The sequence below is a fragment of the Podarcis tiliguerta genome (genome assembly GCF_965153285.1).
Source record: "Podarcis tiliguerta genome assembly, chromosome: 6".
NCBI lineage: Eukaryota > Metazoa > Chordata > Lepidosauria > Squamata > Lacertidae > Podarcis > Podarcis tiliguerta.
This window is the reverse complement of record NC_139539.1, coordinates 60,375,983-60,389,799: the sequence shown is the minus strand read 5'-3', so window position 1 is coordinate 60,389,799 and position 13,817 is coordinate 60,375,983. Positions and strand designations below refer to the sequence as shown.

The 13,817-nt window shown below is 42.2% G+C and overlaps 1 long non-coding RNA gene across 1 annotated transcript in view; it reads left to right on the top strand.

Annotated features, from left to right (window-relative positions):
- LOC310680980 overlaps positions 1–13,817 on the top strand; it is a 128,701-nt gene that overhangs the window by 100,406 nt on the left and 14,478 nt on the right. The window contains exons 5-7 of the long non-coding RNA XR_014513035.1: positions 516–594; positions 5,842–5,950; positions 10,801–10,958. This is a non-coding gene — a long non-coding RNA (uncharacterized lncRNA). The remainder of the gene's footprint in view (positions 1–515; positions 595–5,841; positions 5,951–10,800; positions 10,959–13,817) is intronic.

Genomic DNA, 13,817 nt, shown 5'->3' with positions numbered 1-13,817 from the left:
TGTATAGGTATTTTCTGGAGAGACTGGGTGCTGTTTTGGTTTAGCCTCTTTACCATTGGCAGTTCCTATTGTTTAGTTCATTCTGGAGAGCTAGCTGCACCTCAGTGGTCATAAAAGAAAAGTGAAATGGAAAATAAGGTTTCACATTCCAATCCAATAGGCATTAAATGGCAAGATTCAAGACATTCACTTTCTTATGTTAGTTGCATTGTGCTTGTTTGGAATAAGAAGATTGGGAGTAGTAGCAAACTCACTTTATGGTTCAGTCACAACATATACTTTATATGTGGGAAGTACTTATACTTACTAGATGATGGGCATGTGAAGATGGGTAAGGAAGTTGAAGTCGGTTGCCTAGCTCTGTTCAGAGTCTGTTATTTCTTCACTTGGGGAATTAGATTAGCAGAGTTTGTGAATTATACCGTAATGAGGACTCATTCAAATACTGCCTCCAACCTTTCTCCTCTCCCCAAAAAACCCCAAGGCAATATGTTATTTTGCTTTTCTTGCTGTAGGTCTCAAGTAAGAATGCCTCTTTCAACCCTGTTATTCAGCTTCTCCAACATCTGGCACCATCGTATCTGAAAATGACAGGTTTGTATTAAGAGGTCTGGATAAGTGTGAGTGCCAAGTCTGTACTTGGAAACAGCCATCTGTGTGTGAACTGCTCTTACGGCTGCTGGCCAGCACAAACACAAGGGGGAAAGCCCACACCCAACACCTGAAAGTGTGCATACAGTGCTGACCTGGGGGGTTGGGAGACTGACTCGAGGCAGTGTCTCCTTCCCCAACAGGTGATCACTATCTGAACTGAATATCTTGCTCATCTGTTTTGTGGTGAGTGCAGGAAATCCTCACATCTTACATCTTGCAGCTTATGCACAGCTGCTTATACACAGTATGATCTCTGGATCTGGGGCTATTATGTTACATGCCTCTTTTCTTTTATACTGGCACAGGGGTTTGTGGGAGATACCCAGAAAATTTGGGTAAATAGGTTTGTCGAATCATTCCAGGTTCCAACTAACCAAGATCGGATGGCTGGGGCTTCATATCCCGTTGTGTAAATATCTGTCTGCTGTTATGTAACATTTGCTTGGGATTTATTTTTAAGACGTTAAAAGTATTTTTCCAAGAAGTTTTTCTGTCTCTTTATTGCCCTCTTGTGTTTAACAAAGTATGCAAGATTTATTCTAATACTAATTCAGCCTAGCAATTTCTCTGTGCAATTGCTTGATGGCTTTATGATTCCCATCTTGTAATATGGAAACATTCATTGGCATATACATACATAGTTAGTTTGGGAACTTAGATGCAGATTTATTTATTTATGTGCAGTTCTGTTTCTTTCTTTTCTAGAAGTACTGATTTAACATTTTGTATTTTGGATCTAAATGTCAAGGAACATCGTAGCCTGAGGTTACAGTTCACGTCTCGCTGAAGTTAATGGCTAAGCAGCCATTGATTTGAGTGGCATCCTAAATCACCAGACTTATATAAGCCATCTTCTTATGTAATTTTTCATTAGCTTTTGTCTTCATATGGAAAATGTAGACATCTTTCTGCAGGTTGCCTTTTTTATTCTACTTGCATTCCAGTAATTGAGCTCACTACTGTTTCTAGCAGAGGCAGGACTTGCTCTGGTTTCTTGCTATGTTTGTTAAGACCCTTAAGAGTGCAGTAAAAGGTTATGTCCCAGAGCTCCTTGGAATAACCAGAGGGCACTGAGGCTCAATTTTGACTACAAAAGTCCAAACTGGGGTGCAGCACCAAATGTAGCAGGAACCCTTTGTTGAAATCTTCTGTTCCATGGGGCTGGAGGAGTGGTTTAAGGCACATTAGTAAATAAGGTAAAGTTAAGCTTACCTGAGCAAAAAATCAAACTAGGCTTCCCTCTTTACAATTTTTTTAAAAGACAGCTTGTTTGCTTTCTGTTTATTCAGAACTATCAGTGAACATGATATTTAACAGAGAACTATAAGCAATACAGGGACACAGGTGGCGCTGTGGGTTAAACCACAGAGCCTAGGACTTGCCGATAAGAAGGTCGGAGGTTCGAATCCCCGCAACGGGGTGAGCTCCCGTTGCTCAGTCCCTGCTCCTGCCAACTTAGCAGTTCAAAAGCATGTGAAAGTGCAAGTAGATAAATAGGTACCGCTCCAGCGGGAAGGTAAACGGCGTTTCCGTGCGCTGCTCTGGTTCGTCAGAAGCGGCTTAGTCATGCTGGCCACATGACCCAGAAGTTGTATGCCAGCTCCCTCGGCCAATAAAGCAAGATGAGCGCCGCAACCCCAGAGTTGGTCACGACTGGACCTAATGGTCAGGGGTCCCTTTACCTTTACTAATTAACTCAAGTGTGTACAAGAGTGATGCTGAGCGCTGCAACCCAAGAGTGGACCTAATGGTCAGGGGTCCCTTTACCTTTATAAGCAATACATAGTTCCCTGCCCCAACAAGCTTACAAATCTAAATATAGAGGTGGAGACAGCAGAAGGAAGGAAGTGGGGGGGGGGTGAATATAAGCAATATAGTTTATATGTTTGTGTGTGGATGCAATTGATGTATATGCATATTAATGCTGCCCAAAATCACCCTGCCTAATTAGAGATGGGCTGCCTGAATTGGGCAGGTCCTGAATTGGGATGAAACATTTTGAAATGCTTTGTGAAACAAAGTCCTTATACCCTGCTTGTATAATGAAACATCAGTTGTAATATGTGTTTTTTTGATGTAACATGAGCATTTGAAACACAGTGATTTTCTGCTTCCACCTGTTTAAATGGCCACAGTGCTGCTAGGTTCATTTAATCATTCGTCATTTGGCTAACATAAGGATGGCTGGCCTTTCAGCAATAGGTCTCGTATATCTTTATCACAAGGAAATTTCATTGAGGGCTCCTTGCTATTTCAGAGTTCACATACCCAGGTTCCCACTCCTCACTAATGCAAAGTTTGCAGTACCTATTTTTCAGATTGAAAGTGTGCTGCAGTGCCCAATATATTTTCTCAGCATTTTGTATTTTATTATTCAGGAACTTGGGCCTCGTGACAAAGCATGGCTCTGAAGACTTGCTAGTAATATTTAGCACTTCTGTAGTACCTTTTTCATATTCTGAGTGCTTTACCATACCTCATCTCAGTAACTGTTCTGGTAGACCTGTAATGTAGATCACATTCTTATCCCCCTGTTACTGGAAGGGGGGTTGCAGTTTGCCTGAGGCTGCCTATTGCATTAACAGTCTCTTAGCCACTGGGCTAGAGTAGTCACCCCATCTCTGATCTCTCTTCTGAAATTTGAACTGGCAGGTTTCATAACAAATGCAACACACCAGCCACTGGATGGCACTGACTTTCCATTAGGGAGTAACACTACTAGAGACAAGAGTTCTGTTGGGATCAGTTCCCGAGAGTTTTGCTGCATTGTTTTTGGAAAGATGTGCTCACAGATGAGCCCTGGGTCCTGGAAATTCCTTTTTTGTGCCACAACAGTTATGAATGCTACAGTAGGTAGTCACAAAAGCCCTATTTAACCTAAGACTACAATCCTACACTCACAGACCCGGGAGGAAGTCCCATTGAGCTCCATAAGACTTGCCTCTGTGTAGACTTGCCTTGGATTGTGCTGTTGGGCTATGATGAATAAAACACATAGAATAGCAAATGGTATGCAAACAGCAATTTACAGGTGTTGTATGGTATATCTTCTTTTATTTTAGTGGTTTTTTTAAATGTATTGCTGAATGGTTTTTAAAGAATGTTTTATTTCCTGAGCTGCTCAGAGAATGTTGTTGTTGGCATGGAGTACCGTATTTTTCGCCCTATAGGACACACTTTTCCCCCTCCAAAAATGAAGGGGAAATGTGTGTGCGTCCTATGGGGCGAATGCAGGCTTTCGCTGAAGCCTGGAGAGTGAGGGGGGTCGGTGCGCACCAACCCCTCTCGCTTTCCAGGCTTCAGGAAGCTACCCGCTAGCCGTGGGAGACGCAGCTCTCCCACGACTAGCGGAGAGCTTGCCTGCACCCAGAAGCTTGGGGCGCACTGAGCTCAGCACGCCCCAAGCTTCGGGCTTTGCACAGCGCTCCGCTAGCCGTGGGAGAGCCGCGTGACTTTGTGCGGCTCTCCCACGGCTAGTGGAGAGCTTGCCAGGACCCAGAAGCTTGGGGCGCGCTGAGCTCAGCACGCCCCAAGCTTCGGGCTTCCTCCGCCCCAGCCCCGCACCTGGGAAGGAAATAATTCCCCCCCCCCCAAAAAAAAACTAGGTGCGTCCTATGGGCCGGTGCGTCCTATGGGGCGAAAAATACGGTACTTATAAGTAATGTAAATTAACAATGATTTTACCTTCTGGGACGGGTGTCAGAAGTTGATGTGACTGGGTACCTCCAGTGGCTCACAATCTAGGGGTCCAGTCATGCCATAACATCTAAGCACTGCTGCTCACATGTCCTTTGGATCAGAAGTGATGAGCAAGCAGGTGATGATAGTAAGAAGATGGGCAGAAGCAGCTGACAGGCCTCCCTTCTCTCTATCTTACCTACTTACTTTCTTCTTGGAGAGAGCAGGCAGCTATAAGAAGAAATAGGAGGAAGAAAGGCAAGGAGGGAGAGGTAGGCCAACTGAGGGCATCTTCCCTGCAGCCTCCCACCCCTCCACCCTCAAACCAGGCACTGCAAACCCAGAGGATCTTTAATGTTTGCTGACAGCAATTCTGCACTCTTCCTTCTTTATTCGGCACCTAGAAGTTTAAATGTATTGTGGACAAAACAATTTGGACCTCCCCCCTGCCCCCCACACAGTTAGTCATCTGCTTAGATTTTAAAACTCTGAGACCTAGATTAGATTTGTAGTCAAAACAAGACATAACAGCTCTGGTGGTCTTGGTGGTGGTGGTGTTTTTTAATTAGTTCTTGATTTACCTTTCACATAGGTCCAAAGCTGATTTACAACCATACCATAAAAACCATTAAAAGCAGGTGTAAAAAATACAAAAACAACAACAGCTAGATATAACCAATATAAGCAAGCACCCAAGACAGAAGCCTGATAAATTGCAGTTGCAACACCATTGCTATTCTACCTGTTCTATTAGTAATGGTCCAATGGCACAAACCTAGGCATGTTTATGCAGAAGCAAGTCTAATGGAGTTGAATGGGATTCCCAGTTACATGAGTAGCATAAAAACAGTACAAAACAACTACTGAAGATAGGTGAAAAACAATACAAAATGAACATCTAAGGCAGAGACCCTTTCATTTAGCTGGAAAAAGCTTGTTGAAACAAAAATATCTTCAGGAGTTTCTGGAAAGTACATGCTGGTGACGGAGCAAACAAACTGAGGTTCATTGGGTGATGTTTCTTCTTTCAGGATCTCCCCATCCCAAGTCTGAAAACTGCTTTTAAAAATAGGTATTGTGTAAAACATGATTTCATGTGAAACGTTTCCTGAGGAAAGTGACATAATAAGGCCTAGTAGGAGTGCCAGTCTAATAACTACGCATCACTGAATCCTGACTCAACATTTCAGTTGGTTTCAGCAGAGCTGTGAAAGACAAGCCATGCCATGTTTCCCCCCCCTGTGTGAACGGCTTTTCAACCACAGTGTTGTTCTTTTGCACAAATAGGAGTCTTTTGAGCATGATGCCAGTCTCTCTGGAATGACTCGGCCACCATTTTGTCAATAAATGCTGTACCAGTGATTTTTGTTGTTGTTCTCTGAGCAGTTTGTATAAAAATACATCTAGTCATACCATGAACAATTAACTAGAGTGCCTGCAGCATGGTTGCTCAATTACTGAATAAGCTTCCAAGCAAATTTTCCTGTATATTTATTATGTGTGCATCAGATTCAGCAGTGACGAGAGTCGAGCATCAGTGCCCCCTGTGACCTTCATCTTTCTGCACATGCAGCTGAGGAGAAGTAAAGCTTTTGAGTCTTGGAGCCATCTGCATCTGGTAAATGGAAGTCCAGTCATCCCAAGAACATGGGTAGGCAATGACTGACAGGCTGCCCTGGCTCAGTTATCACTGTGCTGATGCTGTCTATACAAAAGGTACAGTACTGTGATAACTGAAGGATGGCAGCCATCTTAGCGTCACAGGAACTCAGCAAGCGGTGATCAGAGAAGACTGTGTTCTGTCCTGAAAACCTGGCTGTATTTTATTGATGAAAACCAAAGCCAGCAGCACATACCAAAGCTGGAAAACACACATTCACTATTTTTGCAGCTTAACATTTCACTTCAAGATGGTACCTTCAATAAAATTTGAAAGCAAAAGTTTGCTTTTTTCATGTAACTCCTTTCTGCTGTTTAGAGGTTCTCCCATAAATTATAGACATTAGACTAAAGAGTGACAGGTGGGTTTGGTGATCTCTCCAAAAAATGAAAATCAAACTTTGCTGCACAATCACCTTTTTAATGGAAGGACACTTTTAAAATGACGCAGTTTGAAAACCTGAATCTGACAAATATCCGTCATTCATCCAGAGGTATAAGGAGCCTAGCAAAGCATAACAGCATACCCACACAATCCAGTTAAAGCACTTGGATTCCACTGTCATAGTCATGGCTTTTATCCAACAGATACTCGGAACTGTAGTGGTTCCTCAAAGTGCTGAGAGTTGTTAGGAGACTCCAGACTACAGTTCCCAGGATTCCTTGGCAGAAGTCATGACTGGGAAAGTGGTAACGAAGTACTTTAACTGGATTGTGTGTATGTGACACAAATCTTCCACTGTGACTTTTAAACATTTTAAATTGGCCTTCAGAATTGATGGGTGAGTCCCTTTCCCAAGTTGCGGGAACAAAGACAAAAATATATGGTCATGGTGAACGTTTCACTAGAAAACACAAACATAATGCTATCAGTTGCACAGTCATTGTTAGACGATTTGAGCGAGAGAGAACAAGTTAATGTTTCTAAGCAATATTTTTGGAGTTATAAATTTCCTCTGACAGGATTAAGCATGGTTAGCTATTTAGGGCCTGTATCCCCCGGAGTTTACTGTATGTTTGCAGCTGTTTGCATTCCCATTTAATTTGCATAGTCCACAAGACATTGACCTCAAACAGTACCAATCTCCCATGTTTGTCCCTCTCCAGTAAATTTGAGTTTACTCTATATGGAGATAATTGGATGAGGGGGGGGGGAAATTGGGCTCCAAAACTTGGTGCTTTGGAGTGGGTGGATCCATTGTCGCTTTCTCTTCCTCCCCTTTCTGGGCCCACTACTTCCTCTATGCTGTCATTTCTTTTCCAGCTGTACTAATAACTATTTTCTGGGTCCTCCCTCTTGATCACTCAGATTTGCACTAATCCAGATAACTGCACAAGCAAACCACATTAAAAAATTCTGCACTAGATATATTGGGCACCAATCTGACCAAGGCCTTTGACACTGTAAATCATAATGCCCATAATGCTTCTGAAAATTGGCTGCCCAGATATATTTGTGAACACCCTATGGCTCCTCTGTGATAATATCATTGCAACAATCGCAGACGACAATGGCTCTCAAAGTGAACCATTCACAGTAGGATCAGGTGTTAAACAGGGTTTTATTATCACCCCAACTCTATTATTTTCATTGCCTTGATCCCACCGGGGTAGAAATCATATATCGAACAGATGGAAAGCTCTTCAATCTGAGCAGGCTGAAAGCAACGAGTAAGGTTACCATAACATCCATCATAGAGCTTCAGTATGCTGATGACAACGTAGTGTGTGCACACTCAGAGAATGACCTCCAAACCATCCTAAATATCTTTGCAGAAGCTTTCAAAAAGCTTGGCCTTTCATTCAACATCCCAAAAACCAAAGTGTTGTACCAACAAGCACAAAACTACCCCTCTACAGCACCACAAATTGAACTCAATGGTGTAATGTTGGAAAGTGTCAATCACTTCTCCTACATGGGCAGTTATCTTTCCACAAGGGCTGACATTCATGCTGAAATCTAGAATCACCTGAGCTCTATGAGTGCAGCTTTCTCCCGATTAAAGTGCAGAGTGTTTGAAGACCGGGACATTTGCAGGGAAACCAAAATGCTTGTTTATAAAGCTACTGTACGACCAACCTTACTGTATACTTATGAAACATGGACCACTTATAAATGCCATCTTCAGCTCCTTGAAAGATTCCATCAAGGGTGTCTCCGAAACATTTTACATATCACTTGGAAAGACAGGTGAACTAATGCCATTGTACTGGAAGAAGCAAAGATCACCAGTGTCGAAGCAATGATTCTTCAACATCAACTTCATTGGACTGGTAATGTTGTTCATGCTGGTGTAATGCTGGTGGTCAACAAAAGAGGTTTAAAGACTGTCTCAAAGCAAATCTTAAAAAATGTAGTATAAACACCGACAACAGGGAAACACTGGCTTGCGAGTGCTCCAGTTGGAGAACAGCCTTTACCAAAGGTGTCATGGACTTTGAAGACACTCAAACTCAAATTAGGATGAAAGGGAGAAACGTGCTAAGAGAAAGGCATGTTTGGCAAACCCTCATCCATGATCAACTCTCACCCGGAAACCAATGTACCCACTGTGGAAGGACGTGTGGATCCAGAATTGGCCTCCACAGTCACTTACGGACTCACTGCTAAGACCATGTTCATGGAAGACAATTTTACTCGGCTACAAATGATCGCCAAAGAAAAAGAAGAAAACTTTCTACACTAGATATATTGGGCACCATTCTGAAAAGAGTGTGCTGAGAATTTACAATTCCTTTCTTTTCCAGCATGGCAGCAAGGATGTGCCAGGTGCTTGGCCTTTTAATATACAGTACTTTATATATACTTTTCCTTTTATCCCTCACATTTCCACAGAACCAGAAAGCTGCACAAGCAAATGACAATTGCTCGACACTGTGCTTTTGCACACTTCTTAAGGGGGAATTAAAAACAAAACAAAACGTGAGCAGCTATATGTGATCATGCCCTGTCAGTACTTAACTTGCATAACAGAATCAGCAAATTAGAAGGCAGGGACAAAGACAAAAGAGATAACTACTGGTATAAATGGGAAAAACCAAAGTTGCTGTTCATACATGAATTTAAAAATGTGCAGGTGGGAACTATTCTGGGGATTGGGTTAACAGCTAAATAATGCTCAGGTGGGACAAGCGCCCTGTCAAAATCAACATTAACTGTGTGCAGGACTAACCTAGGTTCTACTTAACACAAGACCTGAAACCATACTTTAGAGCTAGCTTCAGATCCTAAATTAATCAGACAACCTCAGTTTCTTCAGTAACTCTAATTCCCCTTGCTGCCAATTTAGTTGTTAGTCATGGTTAAGCCTGGTGGAGGAATCTCTGCTTCATAATAGAGGGGAAGGAGAGTCTGATCGCATGGCCTGTTCCTGATTGGGTATTTATTTTAAGCAATTCTACATTCTTCAGCCTCAAATCCCAGAATGGCTCACATATATAAAATCAATAAGCAAAAAAACCCAAGATGGATCCTAGCTGCAGGCTTTTCATCTGAAAGATAACACAATAGGAAAAAGATGGGGACAGGAGCTTTTAAAAAACCAAGCACCCAGGCACTGCTAGTTCTTGAAGCTACAAATTTGTTATCATGACCAGATTGAAAGGGAATTGCTACTAGCTTGCAAATGCAACCCAGAGCCAAAGACCAATATTATATAATTTGGTTACTACCTCCACATTCTGACCCCTTACAGAGCCACTCCATGCTAATCAAGAGCAATCCGGGTTCACATCATTTTACACCCCCCTACTTGAGTGTTGAAAATGGGTGTAGGGAAGAAGATAGAATTTGTCTTCATAATGTTAATAATGGTCAGAAATGTTGATAGTTACCACATTAACAGTAATGGGCACTGAGAACCAGTGCACAGATGTGAGTCACACTGCCAAATTATTTGAGCTGTGTAAACTGGGGAGCTTAGCTTGACAGACGATTTCTGATGGGTGACTTCAGTGATTGCCCAGTTGGGGGAATGGAACAGCCACCAAAGCAAGAAGTGTGACTGAGCTGGGCTGCTGCTTCTCTGTGAAAACAAAACATGCACACCTTGACTTTGGGGGTGTACGTATGTGTTCTGTCCTTCAAGAGATTGGGCGGGAGGGCAGTTATTGTTGGTGCATCTTCCATGGTGCATAAAAAGCATAAAAACCAAAGTAGTGCTTGATCACACTTCCATCAGCATTTGTTACAACATCAGAAACTGCTCTCAAACTTGTATCAGGCTTTGTAAAACAGAAGCAATGCTGGAAGCAGCCCTTGAAAGCCTTGCATTGTTGCTGTCTAATGCTGCAAAATTAAGAACCGGACGCTAGAGGGTGCCAGAGTGTCTTGATTTTTAGGTTTGCTGAAATTTTAAAACCTAGGTTTTATGTACAGGGAGGAATCTAAAGAATGCTTAACCACTTCAGCTTGGCTCCAGTTTTATGAAGTTATTGGTTTCAGTAGGAATGGCGAACTCCAGATGTTGTTGAACTTCAGCTTCCATCTCCCCTGACTGTTGGCCCTGTTGGCTGGCACTGATGGCAACTGGATTCCCACAAGAGCTGGGGGACCCCAGGTTCCCAATCCCTGGGCCACAGTCTTTGTACTATGGAAAACTGAGGATTTAAAAACAGAAATTAAAGCATATCCATTTTGTGCACATTTATAGTTGCTCTTCACCAAACAATAGTGAAATAGAAGCCCTTTTGCCTATCTGCCAGGCTTCCAAAGCTTTTTCCTTATTGTATACCTTGAACTGCCAGCCTCCTAGCTATCTACCAGTTTATGTACATTCTCCCTTGTCAATCACATGTTCCTCCCTTCAGGTTACAGGCTCAAGGAAGTCTGGAGTCTTTTAACTTCAGAAGAGACGTGTCATCTCTTACATGTGCAATGGAGTTTTAACTACAGTGGAACCTCGGGTTACGTACTGTCCTCCTTACAAACGCTTCGGGTTATGAGCTCCGCTAACCCAGAAGTAGGTGTTCCAGGTAGCAAACTTTGCCCCGGGAGATGAGTGGAAGTCATCCGGCAGCGGTAGGAGGCCCCATTAGCGAAAGCACACCTCAGGTTAAGAAGGGTTTTGGGCTAAGAACGGACCTCCGGAACTAATTAAGTCCATAAACGGAGGTACCACTGTACGTACCTTGATACTTGAGTCTCAGAGTATTTGCTAGGTTTCTAAATTAACATTATACTCCCCAATGGATAATCAAGAATGATATGTTTACAAACAGGCGAAATATCCATGCCTCTATGATATGCAACAATCCATACAAGTAGCCGAAAGAAACAAATCCAATCCCACCTGCTTCCCCTCGCCCTCCTCACAGGCCTTTTAAAGATGTGTCCTATTTTTCTTTCTCATTGGAAACGTTTGTGATTGTGCCTTACATCTTGAGTTTCTTTCTCCATTAGTATATCTAACCATGGAATTTTACTTAGTATCTGAGCTTTTTAAAACTAGTCTTCCTGAAATCCACTATACATGTTTGCCTATACAGTACTAACCTTTAGCTTTCCTAACTATAAGAATTCCAGTGTTGAATGGTCACTCCCCACCGCCTCAAGGTTCTTCCTGATTTAACCTCACTGACCAAACTACTGGTTACAATCAAATGGAGGGCAGCTAATCTCCTTAGTCCTTCCTCCAGCTTCTGCAAGAGGGTGTTGTTCTGCAGTGCATGCCAGGAATGTGTTTGATATTCCATGCTTAGCGTTTGTCTAACAAGCAAACATCAGGGCAGCTGAATTTCTCTGTGACTTCTAATTCTTGCTTCTCTGAAACATGTGTTGCAGGAAGACACGATCCACATCCTCTCTTTGGTGTGGTGGCCTATAGTAGTAGACGCTAACCACAATGTTGTTTGACTTTTTTGTTGAGGGGTTGTTCTATTTAGCCTTGCACAGATGCTCTCCACAGGCTAAATAGGTGTTCAGTCTCTTCAGATTTCTGTGCAGGTGAACAATACTATTTTATGTTGCACGGAGCCAGTAGCTCCCAGCAACTGAAACGACTATTCAAAAAACAATTAAAATCAGCAATAAGCTATTAAAAAAACACACCAACCAGATTAAAACATGTCTTCATAGGCTTGCCTAAACAAAAAATGTTTTTAGCAAAAACATTATTAAAGCCAAACCAGCATTTAAGATCTGGACATCATTCCAAAGTGCAGTCAGATGTTGCTTTGGGTGAATTTGTTTGTTGGTTTCTGTTGTATCCCATGCATCACAAACATGATGGACTCAGCCAAGTCTTGATCTTGGCTGAAGTTGCACACATCTGGTACTTGTTCTATCAAAGGGGAAATACAGAAGATATGAATGTGTTTTGAGTGGGATAAACAGTTTCTGGATTCAAAATACTGTGAACACCCAACATTGCAAACCTTATTCTAAACAGAAACACAAAGCAAACTTCAAAGTCCAAAACACTCCTCTCCAGCACCTTTTATTATGCACAGTAACGAAAAGAACAAGAATCAATTTACGATTGCTGTTTATGCAGCCATACAGAGATACCATTGCATGTTTTGTCTACTTTCTTTTTTAGAAGCTGAGCACTTCCTTCCTGCTCATATCCTGTGAAGCAAATAACCCCATAAGAGTTAGCTTTTTTCCATGCTGAATTAAGACTTTTATGTGCCACAGAATAAGTTCTGAATTATCCCTCCACCCCAATACAATTGAAATGAGATATTTGCCTTCTTTTTGCTAGGATAAGTTCTGAATGATCGCTGACCCCCATCCCAATATGATTGGAACGAGAGGTTTGCCTTCTTTTTTCTAGGAGGGATCCTGTGTTTTCAATAGCTTCACAACATACAGAAACCTCTTTCTTCTCTGGTTGTGTTTAAGCACATGTTGAAAATTTTGATTGCTGTGGATATTTTTTTTAAAAAAACCAGGCCCTTTAAGTAATGCTTTGTGCGCTGCTCTAGGTTTGCATTTTTGGTTGATTTTGTATAGTGAGGTCAACTCTTGAGGTATGGGTAATTTTCTACTAGGGCTTATTGTTTCTTGCTTTTTCAAACATTAATCCTGCTCATAGTGGTCCAGCAATAAAGCTGCTAGCACATTCACAAATCTAAGCAGGGTCCAGTATGGTTTCAGATTGGATGGGGGACGGCATGTTGAGATCCCTCCTTTGCAGGGGGTTGGACTAGATGACCCTCACCAGGTCTTCCAGTTTTCCTAGTTTCTTATTCCTTGTACCCAAAGGGCAGTTTGTCTTGTAAAATCACATGCCTCAATAAAGCATCATCTATTTGCTAGAGAATAAGGCTGCCTCTTTTTTTCCACCAGTCTCTGCTTCTCTCCCTTTTAACTGTAGCTTGATCTTCAGACAGGAGCAAGTGATAATGCTTATCTCCATGTTGCAAAATTTTCACCCACTGATCTCTCTGAAGATCCAGCTACTCTTAAATTCTTTCTTTCTTTCTTTCTTTCTTTCTTTCTTTCTTTCTGTTTGCTTTTCTTTCTTTTTCCTGCTTAGCAGTCCTGTAACAGGGCCACAGTGCTGCATTTGTTCAAGCCTTGTCACCTTTTTTAGTTAGTTTGTAGAGAGAGTGTTCATGTTTCCCGAGGAGACCCTTCTTATAGGACTTGCTGTGTGCTACATTTGGGCCTGCATCACTGTGCTCACACGTCTCTTTACATTAAGGCATGTTTGCTTTGAACCCAGTGTTTGGTTGGGGCTTGTCAGTACCACTAAGGAAGTCTGTCAGTTACAATGCAGCCCACTTAGAGCATTTCTAGAAGGACAAAGGAAGGTCGGGTGGTTTCCAGTTGTCTTCTTCCCAGCGACCCTCTTGCTTCGCATGCCTTAATTAACTTTATA